Source organism: Lepidothrix coronata, unplaced genomic scaffold (genome assembly GCF_001604755.1).
Source record: "Lepidothrix coronata isolate B3197 unplaced genomic scaffold, Lepidothrix_coronata-1.0 Scaffold158, whole genome shotgun sequence".
NCBI classification, from domain to species: domain Eukaryota; kingdom Metazoa; phylum Chordata; class Aves; order Passeriformes; family Pipridae; genus Lepidothrix; species Lepidothrix coronata.
In genome coordinates, this window is record NW_016690338.1 from 1,272,761 (window position 1) to 1,292,208 (window position 19,448).

The following is a 19,448-nucleotide window of genomic DNA, read 5'->3' on the forward strand; positions in this document are numbered from 1 at the left end:
TGATGTGCTGTATTTTACAAGATGAAAGATCTGAAGCAGTACTGTCAGCTGATTAAATACTTCCAAACAGTAGGGGTTTAATTCCCTCTGCTGCATTATTATGTCTCAGTATCAATGAGCTGATGTTGTCACACTCTTGACCTTTCTGTGCCCATTTCAAAGCTTCTGCAGACCTACTTTTATGTTACTTAGGCAAAAGTTGTTTATGATTTATGAAAATGTCTTTGTTTAAGGAAAAGAAACTTTAACTGCTGTTTCTACCCTGAAATACCAACCCTGTCCTCTGTCCTCTGTCCTGGAGAGCATTCCCAGTTTTGGCCTATTCCAACTCAGCACTCTGGAGAACAGTCCCCAAATCCTGCATCCTGTGTTGATGCCACTGTGGCAATGGTGTGACTTTGGAAAGATACCACCGGCATTTGGGGCTTTTTTGCAGAGGTTGACTTTGTCTATGTTCCCTTGTGGTTTATAATCAGGTAGGACTACAGTGCTTATGCTGCCTACACTGCCTACCTCTCCTGGTACTCCAGCAGTGTGGTCCAAGGGAGGAAATTTCCATCTTAGGTGGGGTCAACAATTCTGGACCTCTACACAGCAGTCTGCCAACTCCATGCTGTGAGAGAGATACTATTTTCCTAATTCCAGCTGCCAAACTCGAGAACTCAATGAAGACAGACATAAAGGTGAAATAAAATGGGCATTAAATCAAAAGAGACAGCTTAGCTAAACCAGTCCCCCTGAAGGGCTTAGGTTAAAAGCTGCTCACCTGAGCTGGGACTCCTGTTCCTCTGGGGCCTTCAGGGCTGTTTGAATGGGTTAGCAGAGCATTTGTTCAACTACCTGTGTGAAATTCTCATCTGTGGAAACGTCTCACTCGAGGGAACTTTGCACCAGGAGGGAAAAAGACAGTGCTCCATGTGGAGATAGCATCCAGGTTTCTCTAGGAGCAGTGTGGAGCTGCACTTAAACCGTGCTCAGTGCAGGTGGATATTCAACTTGTGACTGAGCAACTGTTATCAATAACCAATGCTACACCCCCCTGCAGATTTCAAACAACTGAACTGCAAATCCTTTGCAACTGGGGGAGAGGAGAATCCAGTGTTTGTTCTCACCACACTAGAATATAATGGTGCTGTTCTGAAGTCAGAAAATACCAAGTAACAACAAAAACGGAGAAACACATTCAGCCTGCGTGTCAGAACACACATGGCACCACAAGACAAGGACGTCTCTGGTATCTCTGCATCAGCAGCCTGTTCCTTGGAAGTTTCTTGTCCAAGAACTGTAACCCAGCCTGGTACACCTTTGCTTGCAAGATCTGACAAGCTCCCAAGATGCCGGCGTGGCTGCAGGCCAGCAACTCTGTGCTCCAAAGAGCCCCATGCAAATGTCTGATGAGGGGAACATGACCACACACATCTCCTCTCCTGCTGTAACGCCAGCAAGGCTCTAAACTCACTCTGGATAACACAGGAGATTGGAACTCAGCCGTATGTCAGCGCTCCATGGCACAGATCAGGGCTGTCACAACACACTGTAAATTATACACAGCACACACCCTTAATAACACAACCCTCAGAAGTGCCTGCACGTTTTGTGGCAGCAGGAATTAACAGATGTTGACAATTGATCAGATAGCAGAGGCATTCAGGGAGACAGACGCAGGCCATAACTGCTGTTTGCTGTGTACCTACACGGCTCCTTGCTGTCTCAACTGACTGCACTCACAGTCCTTCTGATGCAACAATGTCGAGGGGCTTCTCTTCCCCATCCTCCCAACAGGCAGCTACTCCAGCAGCTCAAAGCAGAGCTGTCCTTGCCTTTAGTGACAGGGGATTATCACTGGCTGACAACAACCCATGGAATAGGGAAGCACACCTTAATATCACACCAAGAAACTGCCTGGCACCAGACATCTGACCTAGAGGAGCACTTGCAGGAGCCACCCAGGGCACACAATACCACAGCTGCAAATAAGGTCCCTACAGGAAATTCTAAGACAGGCTATAAAGGAGCAGGAACACACAGGTGAAGGCAAGGCTGGCTACTCTAAATATTCACAGGATGCAAAGGTGTTACATTTATAGACCACACACCCTGTTGATAAAACAAATATGAGAAGAGAAGGTCTCATGGAGACCTCAGAGCACCTTCAAGTATCTGAAGGGGCCTACAAGGAAGATGGAGAGGGACTGTTCATCAGGAACTGTGGTGACAGGACAAGGGGGAATGGCTTCAAACTGACAGACAGTAGGTTTAGATTGGATATTAGGGAGAAATTCTTCCCTGGGAGGGTGGGGAGGCCCTGGCACAGGTTGCCCAGAGCAGCTGTGGCTGCCCCACCCCTGGAAGTGTCCAAGGCCAGGTTGGATGGGGCTCTGAGCACCCTGGGCTAGTGAAAGGTGTCCCTGCCCATGGCACGGGGTTAGAATGAGATGATCTTTAATGTCCCTTCCAACCCAAACCATTCTATAATTCTATAAATTCCATTAGTGTCCAAATCTGCAAGGAAAGAATAAACACTATCCCACTGTTGTACCAAGAAGGACAGGGTGGGAAAGGGAAAAGGGAAACGGGAAAAGGAGCAATTGTGGAAATCTGTGCTGAGGTCTTGGACCAAAAGCAACCAAATCCACGAAGAGGCTCCTGTGAGCACTTGTAAGATGGGAGTTTGCTCCATTGCCAGATTATTCTGGGGCTGAAACACTGACAGACAACAATGCTCTTCCCCAGAAAGAGGTGTGGAATCTCCCACCTCTCAGATTTTCACCTCCTGCTGGGAGCTGGGAACAGACGCAAAGGGAACCAGAGTTGCCCTCAGCTCTGGTTTTGCTGGTTTTCCCAGCAACCTGATGGGGTACTCCACCCTATTTCCTGCCCCCACATGGACAGAGAGGGCTGTTTGCTGCCCAGATGGCAGAACCAGGACGATGCTTCACGGCTGCCCTCACCTGGAGTCCCTCAGGCACCGCAACAGCCAGGGCACACCAAGCCTCGGTCACTCGGCATCCAGCCAAGGGGGCACAGCAGCCAAAAAACCCCTGGCACTGGGCCCTGGGAGTGCAGCCAGCAATGGTTGCCCAGGCCCACAGCAGAGCCGAACTCTCCAAATATTTTGAACAGCTCCTTATCAGCAAAGCAGCTTTACACCAGCTCAGCGTTTCACAGTGTTTATAATGTGGTCCCCTTAAATTGGATTGACAGCTGAGCAGAGCCACAGCCTGAAACAGAGACAGTCTCTCTGTCGGCACAGGAGCTTTGCAGCAAGACCCACCCAGCCTGAGATCAGAAAGTTGTACAAGCCCACATTTGATGTCAAGCATGCTTTTTTAATGCCACTGAAACCAATGATACTGGGAACATGTTTAGCACTGACATAAGTGACCAAAACAGGACCTCAAAATACAGATCCTGCCAGGTTTGTGTGACCTGTGGGTGCTTTCAGTAGTATCAGCCCTCTGTGTAAGGTCCACAGTGAAACACCAGCTCTCCTCACCTTGACTGACTTCGGACCATCAGCAGCCAGACATTTCTGCCACAGACAGAACATGAGCAACTCTCCACAAACATCCTGATCCTTGTGGCTACAACCTTCCCTCCTTCTCCACTTAGAGGTAGTACCAGAACCCACTCCAGTGGCAGTGGGGGTGTAGGGGTGTGTTTGGGCCCCGGGGAAACACTGAAGTTCCAAAACTCACATCAAGTCTGCAACGAAGACATGTTCTCTTCCAATATGGGTCTTGCTGCAGATCACTCTGGTTCAGTGTCACACCATCATCATGGTGACACCAACATCAACAGGACAAGCTGGGGAAAGCCTCCACTGAAGCAACTGGGAGTTTGGGACAAAGTTCACCCACCTGCCCAGCACACAAACAGCACCTCAGCTAAAAGTTAACAGCCTTTGCCACCCATGGTGAGGGGCAAAACAAACACTGGCCACTCAGTCACCAGCCTGCAGGGAGAGGCTGCAGTATTAGCATCGTTAGTTTATCACGTACTGACTAATATTAGCTACTGATGCTTTTATGACTATTAATTTCATTGCTGTTATTTAAGAACAGTTGCTAAGAAAAGGAACCTCCTCCAGGTATGGGACTGTTGGCTTGGTTAAGCAAGGAAGCTGTTTCAGACTTCCAAGCTCTTGGATGATGCCCACCTGCCACAGCAAGAATGATTCTGCTCCCAAAATGCACATCTTGGCCTTGGCAGTGCTGCTCACTGGAGATCTCAAGAGGAACAACTTAATCTCCCTCAAACCAGGGGATGGGGCAGGGAGGATAAGCTGAAATTCCCACTGCTTTCTCTACCTCCAGTTGGTGTGCGCTGATCTACTCAGGTTGAGGAAAGAAGGGTGTTTCCCAACTACCCCCTCATTACATACCTCAGTACAGGTATTCCAGAGGAGAATCAGGCAATCACTGTACAGGTATTCCAGAGGAGAATCAGGCAATCACTGTGCTATCCCCTCAGGAAACAGATGGAATTCTCTGGCCTTACCATTACACTAAAAACTACATTGGATTTACTCTCCCTTCATAAGGTAAGGCTATTTCCTATTTTCTTACAGTAACTCAGATTTGTCTGTGTCCTATTTTTTGTTTCTAAATTGAGAATATTGCTCATTACCAGATTATATGGCATTTATTCTGAAGAGCAAGAGCTACTGATACAGCTAAAAATTCAATATAAACACCCTGTGGATGTAAGCCATGACATTTATATACCGGATTAATAAGCACTGAGAGGAATTTCCGATGTAGGGCACATGACCCTCCCTTCATTCCAAAGGCAATTATTTTAATACCATGATTTCCAAGTGTGACATGTCCTTGAAAACACCGGTAGACAGACAATTTTAGCAAAAAAGCTTCCAAATCCTGAAGGGACAATTGCAGGTGCATCTCTGGTTTTGAGATAAGAGAACATCTAGAGTGTATGGGCTTGACCAGCAGATAAGCAGATAAACATCAATTTAATGCAATATGGATCTGAGCCTCCCTGGGACAAACAGGAAAGCTTGGGGAGATTGGACACAGAGCTCCTTGCCTTTCACACCTTGTCACCTAACTACTTGGTATTTTCCAGATACATCAATCTGGAAGCTACTGCCTTGTGAAGTTCAGAGGGCCAGCTTGCAGCTTTAATCACGCAGGAGAATCCAGCCAGGCTCCCTGGTTATCACTTGTCAAACTTGGTCAGGGTCATCTCAGCCTCTCAAAAACAGGAGAAAAGGGTAACCTGCCAATTTGAAGTGAGGAGAGCTGAAAAAACAACAGCTGGTTTTCCACTCAAGACTGTAGAAGTTCTCAGCAATGACAGTGGTAAAAAAACAAAGCCCTGTCCGAGTCCCTCTGGGCAAGAGCCATCCACTCACCTGGGCTATCACCTGCCAGCCCAGGGATGCCCCAGCTGGTCCCACGTACCTGCTGCCATCCTGCCCAACACACCTTCCTCCTGAACGTGCTGATTTTGCCTAGGATAGAGTTAATTTCATTCAGAGAAGCTGGTATGGGCTACTACAGTTTGGACTGGTGCTGGAACCAGCACTGATAACACAAGGATGTTTCAGTTCTTGCTGAGCAGGGCTCACACAGTGTCAAGGCTGGTTCTGTTCCTTACCCCAAACCACCAGCAAGGGGGCTGAGGATGCACAGGGAGTTGGGAGGGGACACAACCAGGACAAGTTGACCCCAACTGGCCAAAGGGACATTCCATACCATATGGCATCACGATCAGTATATAAAGTGTGGGGGGGGGAGACATTTAGAGTGATGGTGTTTGCCTTCCTGAGTTAGCGTTACATATCATGGAGCCCGGCTTTCCTGGCTGAACACCTGCCTGCCCATGGGAAGTGGGGAATGAATTCCTTGTTTTGCTTTACCTATCAAACTGCCTTAATCTCAATTCACAAGTTTTTCCACTTTTTTTCCCACTTTTACTGTTCTGATTCTCTGCCTGATCCCACTGGTGAGGGCGTGGGGCCGAGGTGTGAGCTGGGCTTAAACCACGGCACTGAAACATCAGCTGAGGTGGCTTCCCTTAAACATCCACACATACAGCTTAAATCTGCAATCAAAGATCACCCCCTGTCCTGCTGATCCTAGCCTTTCCCAAACCCAGAGTCATGTTACTATAAACATACTACACCAAGTAAAACTATAAAAGAGGAGGCAACAAGAAGCCCGGCTACCACACCAGGTTTACACCTGAGGGTGTGGGGATATAGAAGCTGGGCAGGCAGGTTTAACAAGGAAGGTGCAAATTTAAGATCTTCAAACAGAAAAATACTTAGGTTATTTCAGAATGCAATTTCTTAGTCACACCAATAAAACTGGGAGGGTAACAATCAAGTTCACCATGGAGAACCACACCGGCTCAAGTACCATCCCAGTACCTGCCCCTGATCACCTTCTGGCTGCCACTTGCCACTTTTTCCCTCCTTCCTTTCACGCTGATGTCCCCTCTCCCACAACCCTTTTCCCTCTCCTGAGACTTCCCTACTCTTGAGTGCCCATGGAGTTTGTGATTTGTGATCAACCTGCAACACATAACAGCTCCTCCCTTCTCTTTGCTGCTTGCAAACAGTTATGAGGAAGCATGAAAAAACATTAATCCCAAACAACCCTGCCCTCTGTTCTCATACTTGGCACAACTGCAGCCACAAAAAGGTGATGGCAGAAAAAGTCCTCTTTAATCTTGAGACTGCTGTGTCGGATTTTGGGTCGATGGTGCTCCAAGGGATATCCAACTCAAGGCTCTGCTGAGCAATTCTTCCCACAGCTGAGAATTTCCCTGAGTTTTGATGAGGAGGAAAAGGAGAAGGAAGAGGTATGCAAGTAGTCAGGTAGCTCCCTCCTTCTCTTATTTTCAAATACCTAAGTAACAACACCTCGAGATACTAAAGCATCTCAGCAAAATTCCTTGGTCAGGGCATCAGCAATTACAAAACACAAAATTAACAAAATAAACACAATAGAACAGCCTGAGGGGAACGTGCAGCTCCCCACATGCTGAGCTGCTGACATTTCTTGTAAGCAGCTGAAATCAAAGTCTAGTGAGAGAAGCTGTTAGATGACAAAGGAGAGACACAAAGACCCCACCACAAGCATTGATTCCCTGCAAAGTCCTTTATATCACTGCTGCAAGGTCCAGGTCCCAACTCAGCCTTGAGGGCCTCCCAAGCCCAGCGACAGAAAAACATCCAGATTCATGAAAAGCCACACTCAGATCCTTAAAAAGTCAGCCCACAAGTAACAAATGACAAATATCAGATACATAAGAGATGCAAGGAAAATGAAAATAAAAATACTGGCTGCGGTACCTTGGTGCTGCTGTCCATTGTTGAAGGTCTCATCTAAGGCACCAGGATATCTGTCCCACCCATCAAAAACTAAATATAATCTTGGAGCTAAATCTTGAGCCCCTAAAAAAGGCTCTGCAAAGTTTTACATCCCCTAAAAAGAGCACATGGCTGGAGACAGCTGCTTTCTCCACCGCCTTCACCAGCAGGGCATGCCCAGAATAAAGTTGTGTTATAAGACATGCAAGGCTTTTGCCTGAAAGTTTATCAAACAAGGCATCTGAAGCCAGTCAGAAGGTGGCCAGGGAACCTCTGAGAGCCCGCAGAGAAGCAGCCAGGAGATTTTCTAAAGAGAGATGAAGAAATTCTCCTTGTGATTTCCATGCTCCTCTGCACCAAGCACATTACCTGTTCTCCCCAAGAGGACTAAACTGTCTTAACACTGCCCAGTGCTCCAAAGCACCTTTATAAAAAGTTAGAATTCCTGAAAATAAAGAAGTTTTAACTAACTTTGAACAAGTAGCCAACAAAACTGTTACCATGACTTCCTTTGTAACACACAATTCCAGTTTACTGTTCACTGCCTCCAGCACTCACCTTTTCTACGCAGCATCAACATGTTTGGGGGTCTTGTCAGCTAATTAAGCAGATGTAAAATCAAGTCTAGTGCAGTTGTATCAAATTATTTCTGCAAATGACACAATTCCAGACACCACTCTGAGCCAACAACTTCCACTACAGCCCATGAGGGGGGAAAAAAAAAATCTTAGTCTAGCATGTGGTGGATGAGACAAGAGGGATTAGTTTCTATACCTAAACACGGTTCCCACTTTGGGATGACTCACTTTTCCCATCTTAGTCTCAGATGGAAAACAAGACAGAGAAACAGTATTTCCAAATACACCAGAAAAGGTTTTCCCAGCTTCTGGTTTGAGGGGAAAGAGGAGGGAAGGAGCAGAGAGATCCCCTGGACAGCAGTGAGCAACAAACCCAACCCCACTTACGCTTTATAAACTTCAGACAATTCCTCCAACCACACACCAAGAAGTGACATCAGTAAGTCAGAAAACTTATTTAGAAAAAAAATCATCAAAACCCAACAACAATAAACACAAATAAATAGCTAACAAGGTTAGGAAAGACCATTACAGATAAAAAGCTCTCCCTTTCCTTTTGTGTCGACCTGAATCAAACCTCCTTTTGCTCTAGTACAAATTAGAGAGCTGGGAACTTAAATTGATTTTGTTTCTCTTTTCCTGGCCTAAGCTCACTTGACTTCTTGTTCACTTTCCCTATCTGTAAAACAGGGGAAATAATAATGAGAAACTACCACACAGTGTTATAGAAATTATTCAATTCATAGCTGTATAGTTCTTTGAAGATGCGATGTGCCAAGTATTATTACTAGATGAAGAAATGATATATTTTCTCCCCCAAGCTATAGAGAGGAAGAAAAAAGCCATGCAAACAGCAAACTGTGTTCCTAATGAGATGCTACACTCAAAAAGTGGGACATCTTTAAACAGATTGGACAATCTCCTTCTAGCTCACAAAGATTATTCCCAATACATAAACCTCACAGGATTACAAATGCAAGCAAAGAAACTTATCATTTGACAAGCTTCCTGCAGACAAAAGAAGCTTGTCTAAATAAACAGGGAAAATGTACATTTTCAGTCTTGAAGAAAGGAAAAAGGATTTTTTAAAGAAGTAAGGGAAGAAATGAAATCAGATTTGCAAGCTTTGTGTGAGGGATGAATTTCTGTTTTCTGAATATAAAGCAGTTGCCAGGACTGGGAAAGTCAATAAAATCAGGAGAATCGGATGGGAGGGACACAGGGAAAGGCAGTGTGTGACAGAGAGGTCACATGCAAGATAAACAGGGTAGCAGGGTAACTATTTACAGATAAACACATAAATCTCTGCAGGCAGGGGAGATGTGTGTTAGAGAGCCCCCATCAGCACTGTGGGTGAGCAGAACCTTAACTACATGTTAAGCTACATTAACATCACCCAGAACCACAACACAGAATATGTGAAGAGCAAAAGTACAATAATATTCTGTTTTCTTGCAAACAGCAATATTTCCTCTGGAAAGAAAGGGAGGGAAAAGACACCAGAGAAATCCCCAGCACCGCCTGCCTGGGGACCCCACCGTGCCCCAACCACCTCCCACCAACATGCAGAGTAGCCACAGGCTCTGGGGAAGTGTTTGGAATTAGTGCTATTTTGGGCACATTTTAGTTTAGCACAACTATTAAAAGGCCAGGAAAAGCCATGTGTGGGCTGGGCCCTGCAGGACAAGCCATCAAGTGCTAATAAATGCAATACACAGAAGCAGCCTTGTACTTCTTTCCCTCCTGTATTCAACGTGACCTTGAGGGGAGGGAAAAAACCCAACAAATCCTAATTTTTGCCTTTTGCACACAGGCACTGTAAAAGGGTGGACTGGAGTTCAGGCTGTTATTTCAGTGCTGCATGTGATGCTCTGCCTCAGCTTTGGACACCACAACTCAAAGCATTCCCAAGAGCTGGTAGAGCAAGGTAAAGACATATCTGAAAACCTGTGTGGATTTTGCTAGGAAAGAGCAGGAAGTATGACTGGATCTGGCTACACAGACTCAGCCAGGTTCCTATGTCTTCATGGCACCACACTAAAGCAGCTGTCTCTGCTAAGGCTTATTTTTAAAGCCTCATTTAGCCTTTCTGGATTATTTATACATGCTGCCTTCCTGTGGGCCATGGCTGAACTGTCAGTATCATGGTTAACATGGTAGGGAACAATGGGATAGAGAATCTGACTCCAACACCATTCCAAATCCCAGTACTGGAGCTACAGGAACAGAAAACGGAGCACTCAGCACCTGTTCCTACAGCCTAGGATGGACTTGGACACACACTCCCTTCCCAAGAGCAACAGCACAAGCGACAAGGAAAACAAGGTAGATTTAGGTCCCAGAATTTCTGCTGCTCCCAGGAAAAGGGACTCAGCACAGCATCTGGAGAGCAAAGAGGGAGAGACTTCCAGCAAAGTACGGTCATACCAGCAGATTGGAAGTCTCCAAACACACATCCAGCAGGACGTGGCTGCCAGCCAACTTTTAATGATGTTTTTACAGCCACGATGGACTCGAATCCAGCTGAAGTGTAAACCCACCAACTCTGATAAGCAGTAATAAAACTGGAGAAATGTGACCAAGAGGGGGGACAATAGGTGATAACTACTCCTGCAGCCCTGATTAAAAACTCAGGGAATGAAAGCATTTGGCAGTGGAGTTTAGGGCTCTTGACAAACAAGGAGCAATGTCCCTTTCTTTTCAGGTCTGGTGCAAGACCTTGGTCAGCTGTGAATCCCAGAGAGAGCTCACGCACAGTGATTTAGAGTGGGAAGGGTCGGAGATCCAAGAAGCAGCATTCCAGAGGTTATGGAGAGGGTAAGGGAGTAAAAGAAGGAAAATAAAATTTCAAATGACACACCAGTCCTCAGATATTGTGGGCCTACAGCGAGGCCAGGGATGCAGGACAGCTCTAGGAAGCAGCAGTGACCCAGAGGGTGACACAGAACACCTGAGAAAGGATGGCAAAAACACCACACTCGGCATCCCATGGTAGGGCAGGGGTGAGCAGTTCAGAGGGGAGGGCACCTGAGGGACAGCAAGCCAAGACAAATGATCACAGGATCAGAGAGTATGCTGAGTTGGAAGGGTCCCACAAGGATCACCGAGTCCAACTCCTGGCCCTGCACAGGACACCCCAACAATCCCACCATGTGCCTGAGGGTATTGTCCAAACACTCCTTGAGCTCTGTCAGCCTTGGTGCTGTGCCCACTGCCCTGGGGAGCCTGTTCAGTGCCCAACCATCCTCTGGGGGAAGAACCTTTTCCTGAGATCCAACCTAAACCTCCTCTGACACAACTTCAGGCCATCCCCTCAGGTCCTGTCAAGCAGAGATCAGTGCCTGCCCCTCCTCTTCCCCTCCTGAGGAAGTTGTAACTGCAATGAGGTCTCCCCTCAGTCTCCTCTTCTACAGGATGAACAAGCCAAGTGCCCTCAGCTGTTCCTGAGAGTGTGGCTTCACCTCCAGACCCCTCCCATCCTTGTGTCCCTCCTTTGGACACTCTCTAACAGCTTAAGGTTGCAGCACACAAGGAAACACGGGGCTCAGCAAGCCGTGGAACACAGTATGGAAAAGTGCAGCCACATGGATCAGGAGACACTCAGCACAGCTGGGATTCCAGCCGTGGTGTCCTGGGGTGAGCACATCCCAGCCGTGGCCCAAGTGCAGGCACAGCAATCCGACCCAGCTCTCCAGCTGGAATTCAGGATGCTAAATCATACTATAATATCCAAAACAAAGCAGATCAGGGATAACAATTCCCAAAACAAGCCTGCCAGCTCTGACATGCAGCAGGCTACTTGAATCAAATCAGTCTAGACCGAATGCAAAATGCTGCTCCTTGAAGTCAGCTGAACTGGGCCATCTCCAAAGGGTAACACGACACATCCACTGTTCTGCTGGATGCATTTTCACATCAACTTGCCCCAGTAACATGAAAGGTGCTGGCAGTTTCTCTGCGCATACCTGCTGAGTCAGGTTAACTGCACATGCACAGCACAGCTGCACCCTGCAATCATGGTAAATCCAGTGGGATCTTGTGCTGGAGCCCTGGCACTGCTTAAGCCCTTTATGTGCCACAGAACAGCTCCAGTGCTTATTTCAGTAGTGCTTCTAGGATGATCAAAATATACTTCATTACTTTGCCTCAACTGCAAATTCACTGTCTTTAAAATGTGGAAAGCCTCTCTGACTCTAAATAGCAGCTCAGATTGTGTTAAGTGAGGACTGTCCTTCAAAAGATCCCCAATAAATGTTTGTCTGCAGAAGCAGCATGACATTCTTCTACATCTCCTACTGGAAATCATATACAGCATCATTTTAATGACATTTGAAATCAAATCCCAAAGGAGCTGTTGTTTGAGATATCAAAAAGCAAAAAAATAGCAGATACGCAGATAACAGACATCAGCAATGCAATGGGTTGGATCGCTTACCCAGAGGAGCAGACTTAGTGTTGATCTCCACTGTCACTCTTGAGCAAGTATCACTGATCCATATAAACTTCCAACACTGAGAAAAAGAGAAACAGAGATTCTGATTAATCACTCAAAGTCTGAGGTGACTTAACAGTGATATCTTGCAAAAGTTCATCAAGTGACACAGGATACAGGAAGCACAGTGGATGATGTACATAACAGCATTTAAAAAAAGCTAATACCGAGAGATTAAAGGATGACAACTGATGCACAAAGAGAAAATTAGCTTGTTTATTCCAAATAATTCCCAGCAACATTATTTCTCAGTATCTCTACATTACACAGTTGGCCTGTGCCTGCACTCCACCTTCCCAGATGATCACAAATGTATAACACAAAACAAAGAAGGTGAATGATGCCTGGCAAGGCTTCCTTCTCACCACTGCAACCTCCAAAAAACCCCAACCGAACACCCCAAGGTGTTGAACATCTAAAAATCAGGGTGTGAAGTGAAGCCAGTGGAAATCAGAGCAGCCCACAGCACTGAACCAATCCCACAGCTCTTCCTGAGTCCCTTTACTATGACTGTTTTGGTTAACCAAAGATGTTCTCTGTTACTGGGGTTTGACAGAAAGTTTTACTCATGGATACTCCCATCTACAGACTGTGCACAAAATAAGAGCTATTTGGTATAGGAAGCTTGACAAAATCGTTCCAGGGGAAGGTTCTGGGCAAACTTTGAATTTGAAATCCAAAAGAGAAGTCTGGAGAATAAAACTCCAGACCAAGAAGTAAAAACTTCCAAATCTTGGCAGTTACACGGGTTCCCATTAGAAGAGGCTTAAGAATCAGTAACTCAAATACAAGTGCAATACAAAATACAAATACAAAAATCAGTGAAATATGGCTGGTAAACTGACAGAAGTTTAAAAGCCAAGCAAGTAACACAACCAAAAAGCAAAGAATCAGCTCAAAAATCTAGGAAGAAATCTAGGAATAAAGAGATACCAACCAGTCGTTGACTTGGTCAACAAACTCCAAATATCCAGAGGGTGTAAACTGGAAGAGAGAGAATTCAGACAGAGCATGACTGGGAGATGAATACAAAAAAAGTCCCAAAAATAGCATTTTCAGGGCTAGATACTAAAAAGCTGTAATGGTCTCAGGGCACGCAAATGCTTGGGTGCTCATTCCTTCTCAGAGCAGTTTTTTTAAACTAGACTGAACAAAACCACCAGGATATGAAAAAACTTACATAGAACACAACTCACATGAGGACATATGAGCCTGTGTCACAGGACTGGGGCTCCAGGCTATTGCAACAGAATAATTGTGTACTGAGCCCTGTGGCAGGCAGGGAAAAAACATCTGTGAGATGGAAATAAAGGGCACTGCAGAATGTCACGGATGGAACTGCAAAGCCAGGGGAAAAAAGTTAGTTAATGGTGTTATTTTAAGTCCTGTGCGACTCACACTCGCCACAAGGGCCAGTCTTCAATGGACTTGCTGTTCCCTGCAAGAGTGGCACCACCAGCTATTCCCAAGCCTCTGTGCCATCACTGTTTGGGTAAATCAAAGATGTTCTTTGTTTCTGTGGTTTCACAGAAAGTTTAGTCATTTCCTCCTCCCCCGAGTCAGAGTTACACACACTCGGCCCACACCTTGGGCAAGCTCGCTGTCCAAGGGGAAGGGAACACTTCCATGCCTTTCTCAAAAGGCAACTGACTGCCTTGGATCCTGGCAACACAAGGATTCAGTTTGTTTCCAAGGTTGCTAGGGAAGTGGTCTGCATTTCCCACCGCCCCGCTTCCTTCCTTCCTCAAACTCCGTTTCATTTTGAGTAATGAACTTCCTGGGCTGGTTTTGGCTGGGATAGAGTTAACTGTCATCACAGTAGCTGGTATGGGGCTGTGTTTGGGATTTGTGCTGGGAACATGCGGATAACACAGGGATGTTTTAGTTCTTGCTGAGCAGGGTTCACACAGAGCCAAGGCCTTTCCTGCTCCTCACCCACCCCACCAGTGAAGGGGCTGGGGGTGCAGAGGGAGTTGGGAGGGGACACAGCTGATCCCAGCTGACAAATTCCATACCATATGGCACCATGCTCAGCATATAAAGCTGGGGGGGAAAGGAGGACAGGAGGATGTTCAGGGTGATGGCATTTGTCTTCCCAAATAACCATTACATGTGCTGGAGCCCTGCTGTCCTTAGGGATGGCTGAACACCTGCCTGCCCATGGGAAGTGGGGAACGAATTCCTTGTTTTGCTTTGTGTTTGCTTTCCCTAGTAAACTGTCTTTATCTCAACCCATAAGCTTTCTCACTTTTACCCTTCTGATTCTCTCCCCCACTCCACAAGGAAAGGAGTGAACAAGGGACTTCCTGGGGCTCAGTTGCCAGAGGAGGTTAAACCACAACACTCCCCCAATCAGACACCCCCTAACCCCAGAGCTAAAAACACTGTCTTGCACACCCTCACCTCTAGGACTGCCTGTGATGTTCATCCCAGCATTTCCCCTGAACAGGGCATGGGACATGAAGATCCAGAAGGCTTCAGCATTAGGATGCCAGGAAGGCCGACAGCCCCCAGGGAAAGTCTGCAGTTCAGGGGCCATGAGTGAAAACTGGGACTTGTTGGGACTTCTGGGAAAGGGTGGGGCTTTTCTGGTTTAACTGGAAGGGTAAATTATCATCCCAGAACAGCAACTGAGGGAACAGCTGCTCTTACATCACACGTGGATGTGCCACACAGCCCAGACCAGAGGGCACAGCCTGGGAGGGACAGGGGCTTTCCAGCCTCCCCAGCAACAGCCAAGCTCTCCACTGAGTTCAATCCAAGTTCAATTCCAGTATCAAGAAAACAATCTCCCAGAAAACCACATTCATTTTTAGAAATGATCATTTCAGAAGAACAGGACTAGGCAAACCAGGTGAGAGTTAAGCAGGTTTTTGCTTTCATACAGAGAACATCACAATATATAAATGCCCTGGAGGAATCCTTCCATCATCTCCAGGAAAGAAAGCTGAACAACATGATTTTTTTTTTTTGCCTTTCCAAACTCTAATTTCTTAACCAGGAAGAAAAACACAGATCCCAATCCTACAATCTTGCATGTTCAGCAATAATATTTTACCTTGCGAATCAAAGGTTTTCTGCCATAGCCACCCACTGCTTTTTCAAATTCAAGAAGCACAACTGCACGTAATTACACACTGTGTGAACTTATACAGGACACAACCATATGCTCAAAGACCTGAAAAATTCACATGTTGCACCATGTTCAGGGGCACAGCTTAACAAGGAAGCTGCAGCACTATTTCTTTGCTTTGTGACTACAGGAATATTTTCAGAAGAATGCACGAGTACTGCAAGCAAATAATCTAATTCATGTCTGCTCTTTACTAGATAAAAATAAAATCTGCTTTGCCTAATCATTTCTGATCAAACAAAGCAGGGCTCTGAGACACAAGATCTCACAAGAGCCCCTCCTCTCTACTAAAAGCTAAAAAAATGACTCTAACACAGGACCTGAGTAGTCACAGCACAATTCAAATTACTGCCACTTCCCACACACTTGCCTCATGTCTGCGTGTTTGTGCTTCAATTAAAAAGCTACTATGACATTCTTCCTACGTGTTTGAAAGAAAATTACACAGGCAACAGGGCTCAAAGAAGTTTGTATTTGAGTATCTCCCACCAGAAGAGATCACTTGGATCTCTTTGACAGTCAGGAGTAAAGGTGGCAAGAAGCCTCCCTGTGCTTCCCCTATCTGCCACACACCCTACTCAGGGTGATACAAGTGCTCAGCTTTTTCCCAGCACCTTCCACCTCCAGCTGAGACACCTCTTCCCAAAATCCCAGCCACACTTGGAGCAGCTTGGCTGAGCCATGGGTGCACATGGAGGCTCCCACGCACACACACCTCCTTGTTGAGGCACGCACCTCATTATCCAGCTTCCCCCAGATTCATAGAAGTTAAAGACCTTATCCTTTATATTTTTTTCTCTCTCTAAAGAGTAAATCAACAGCTGCTAGATAGAACTTGACTCAAAAAATTATTAAGAAAAATTAATAACATACACACTTCCAAGGATGTCACTGATTGTGTCGAGTTATCTTGCCTTGGAGAGGCGGGAGGAGGATTTCAAGCCAAGGAGCAAAGCAATGAAGAAACACTAATAGTTTGAATGATTTGGGGAGCTATAATGGTTTTCCATGGAAAAAGCCTTTTATTTTGGTACCACTAATGGCACAATTTTTTGTAAAAGGCCTTTGGGCAAAGGCTGGTTTGAATCTGAATGGGAGTAATCAGGGCTGCAGCCTGAATGATTTCCCCACATCTGTATAAATCATTCACCCACGCCAAGGATTACCGGCCAACATGTCATATTTCACCTTCCAATCACCCTGGATACATTTTTCAGCTGCCTCAGACCACGTAGCACATCTCTTATTTATCAGGGGACAGGCTGGCTGCACTCAGACGAATCAGACAAAAAGGGAAAACACAGATGCTTTAGCCCTTATCTTTATTTTTGGTCTCTAAAAGTCCGCAGACATGTTGACACAGACAAGAATCACAGAGCATCCACGTTAACAAGCCAATCTGGTTTGGGGTCTTACTAAACCACTTGCAAGTGCCAGCCTTGAGCTTAAAAAAAAATCCCAAGTTTCAATCCAAACCCAGGGCATCTGGCACACACAGAAACATAAAGTGAAAACTGAAGGGAACCGAGCAAAACTAATCACATAATTAACTCCAGCGACCCAAGCAGCTGATAGCTCAGACAACAACATTTCCTACTCCAAAGCAGCACATCTGAACAATGTACAGGCATAGAACTCGCTGAATCAACATCCCAGCATTGGGGAATACAGACAACACAGCCAACAGCAAAACAGCACTTTCTGGAAGCATAATAAAATATTATAAATAATCCCCTGAGCCAGAGAAGAATAACACCAGACAGACCATTCAGTGAAATACTTGTAAGATCAGCAGCAAGAACAAGCTGCAGAAGGTTTAAAGAAAAGCTTTCAAAACACTAACTTATCAGACTTTAAGTGAAACTAGACATGATTTACACAAGGAAAAAAATTATGACTAATTTATGACTAATTTTATATTAATCACCGTGTCCATCTCTGAACTGGAGTGCCATTCCATGCAGTTTCTGCTTTGTTTTAATTCTACAAGGCAAAGCAACAGGTTTATCATCTGTGAAAATGCAGACATCAGCTGAGGGAAGATGTAGAAGTGACTGGAAGACGTGGAAAATTACTTTATGAATTTAACTGAAAATCTCATGCCCCCAACACCTATGTTATTGAAGCCCTGTGATAGGAAGTCTATGGAATCAGATATGAGAGAATTCACAAATCTGACAGCACTGGTGTTGTCAGTATTCTCCTCCTTCACAGTTAAAGGAACTTAAAGAGCTCCAACACCACAAACTTACAAAATCCTATTACTGAGGCACATGCACCCAAACTCTTGTGTTTCCAGAGCTGGGAAGTGAAGTGGAAGCTTTTAAAGCAAAACCCAAAAGCACTCACCAGGAAAAGGAATAAAATGACACCTTTTTGTTGCTGTTAAGGAGAGGCAGCCAAAAGATTAGAATTAAAAACCCTGGAAATTATGATCAACATAACCAGATGCTTTCCCAGCTTCACAAGTTAAGTTTTATACATGTATTCTGCTATTTTTCCACGCAGACACTTCAGTTGTTTCAGTCCTTTTAAGCTGGTCATGTGCTAATATACATGCACACAACAGGATTCAGCTGTTGTGCTTTCATATGCACTGCAAATAATCCTGAAAACACCATTTCTGCTAATCACATTGCTCCACACAATTTTAAAGCACATGATTGCAGAATAAAACCCTCAGCACATATTTCTGGCCTGGATTTCTAAAGGAAATTAAGTTTATGTAGTAGTGTTGTCTGTCAGTCTTCACTCTATTAAATTTTCAACTCGCTACTCAGTTCTGACCACATTTGGCAGAAGTTGAAGAGATCCAAAGAGGTGTCACATTCCTACATCTTTGGGAGAAATTATTATGCAGGTAGAGGAGACACATCCAAATCAGCCTCATACAGATCAAACTGCTACAAGAACTCAGCAATTCCCTGCTTTGGTTGGCCCAGAAGATGCTCCATCAGCATCTATACGTGGCCACCCAGTGCACGTGTTGACTCCTGTGGGAACAACACAAGAGACTGCAGAGAAACCATTGACCAAGCCAAAAAGAGGAGGAGAAGATAATTTGGAGACAATGACAGGGAAAATGGAGGGGTCCAAATAGAAGGATGCTGCAGAGAAAGCCAATTCACATAGGGGAAGAAAAACTGTAAAGAACGAGGGTTTGTGAGTTCTGCCACCTGAGGGATCACAGAATATTCTGAGTTGGAAGGGACCCACAAGGATCATCAAGTCCAACTCTTAACTGAAAGGCCCATACAGGGATTGAACCCACAACCATGGTATTTTTAGCACCACAGTAGTAAACATTTAACCAACTGAGCTGAAGCTGGAATGCATCCATAGCTGGCGGCAGGTCTTCGCCAACTCCATACCTACAAGCAGGATAACATCCTTTCCCTGCCCTCCTTCCACCCCCTGGGAAGCTCACAACACACCCTTCTCCCATCACATCCTGGGCTAATTGTTCACAAGACATATTTCATCTTCAGATACCCACAAATACTGCTGGATACTGCTGAATCCACAAATGGACTCTGTCTTAAAGCTGGAATTTGGGACAAGAGCAACTACCACAGCAGCCAAGCAGAAACCAGCTCAGAGAACGCCAGTTTCATATTTCCCAGAAAATGGGAATAAATAAATATTTAATATTTCATGGGTTGGTTTGTTTTGTGGGAGGGCGGTTGTTTGGCTTTTTTAAGAAAAGAGGCAAATTTGTCTCAGACTCCAAAAGGAAAGTCGGATGGGAAAGAACTACTTCCAAGATGCTGAGGGCAAACAAGTGCACCCTTAAGTATGTGTTGTGTTAGATCTTCATTTAGAAATCATCTAAATCATCTAATAACCATCTTTCCCACCAGGGACAGTTAATATCAGAAGCAGCACACGTCTTGTGCAAGGATG

The 19,448-nt window shown here is 45.4% G+C and overlaps 1 protein-coding gene across 18 annotated transcripts in view; it reads right to left on the minus strand.

The window, feature by feature from the left end:
* The window catches only part of PPFIBP1 (PPFIA binding protein 1), a 93,861-nt gene that overhangs the window by 58,493 nt on the left and 15,920 nt on the right, over nt 1-19,448 (minus strand). For 17 of the 18 annotated variants that reach the window (XM_017829110.1, XM_017829106.1, XM_017829109.1 and 14 more), the window contains exon 2: nt 12,356-12,431. The gene's annotated coding sequence lies outside the window, so the exon portion shown is untranslated. Of the gene's footprint in view, nt 1-1,921; nt 1,933-12,355; nt 12,432-19,448 lie in introns of those variants that run through there. The other variant, XM_017829095.1, reaches the window with a different exon arrangement.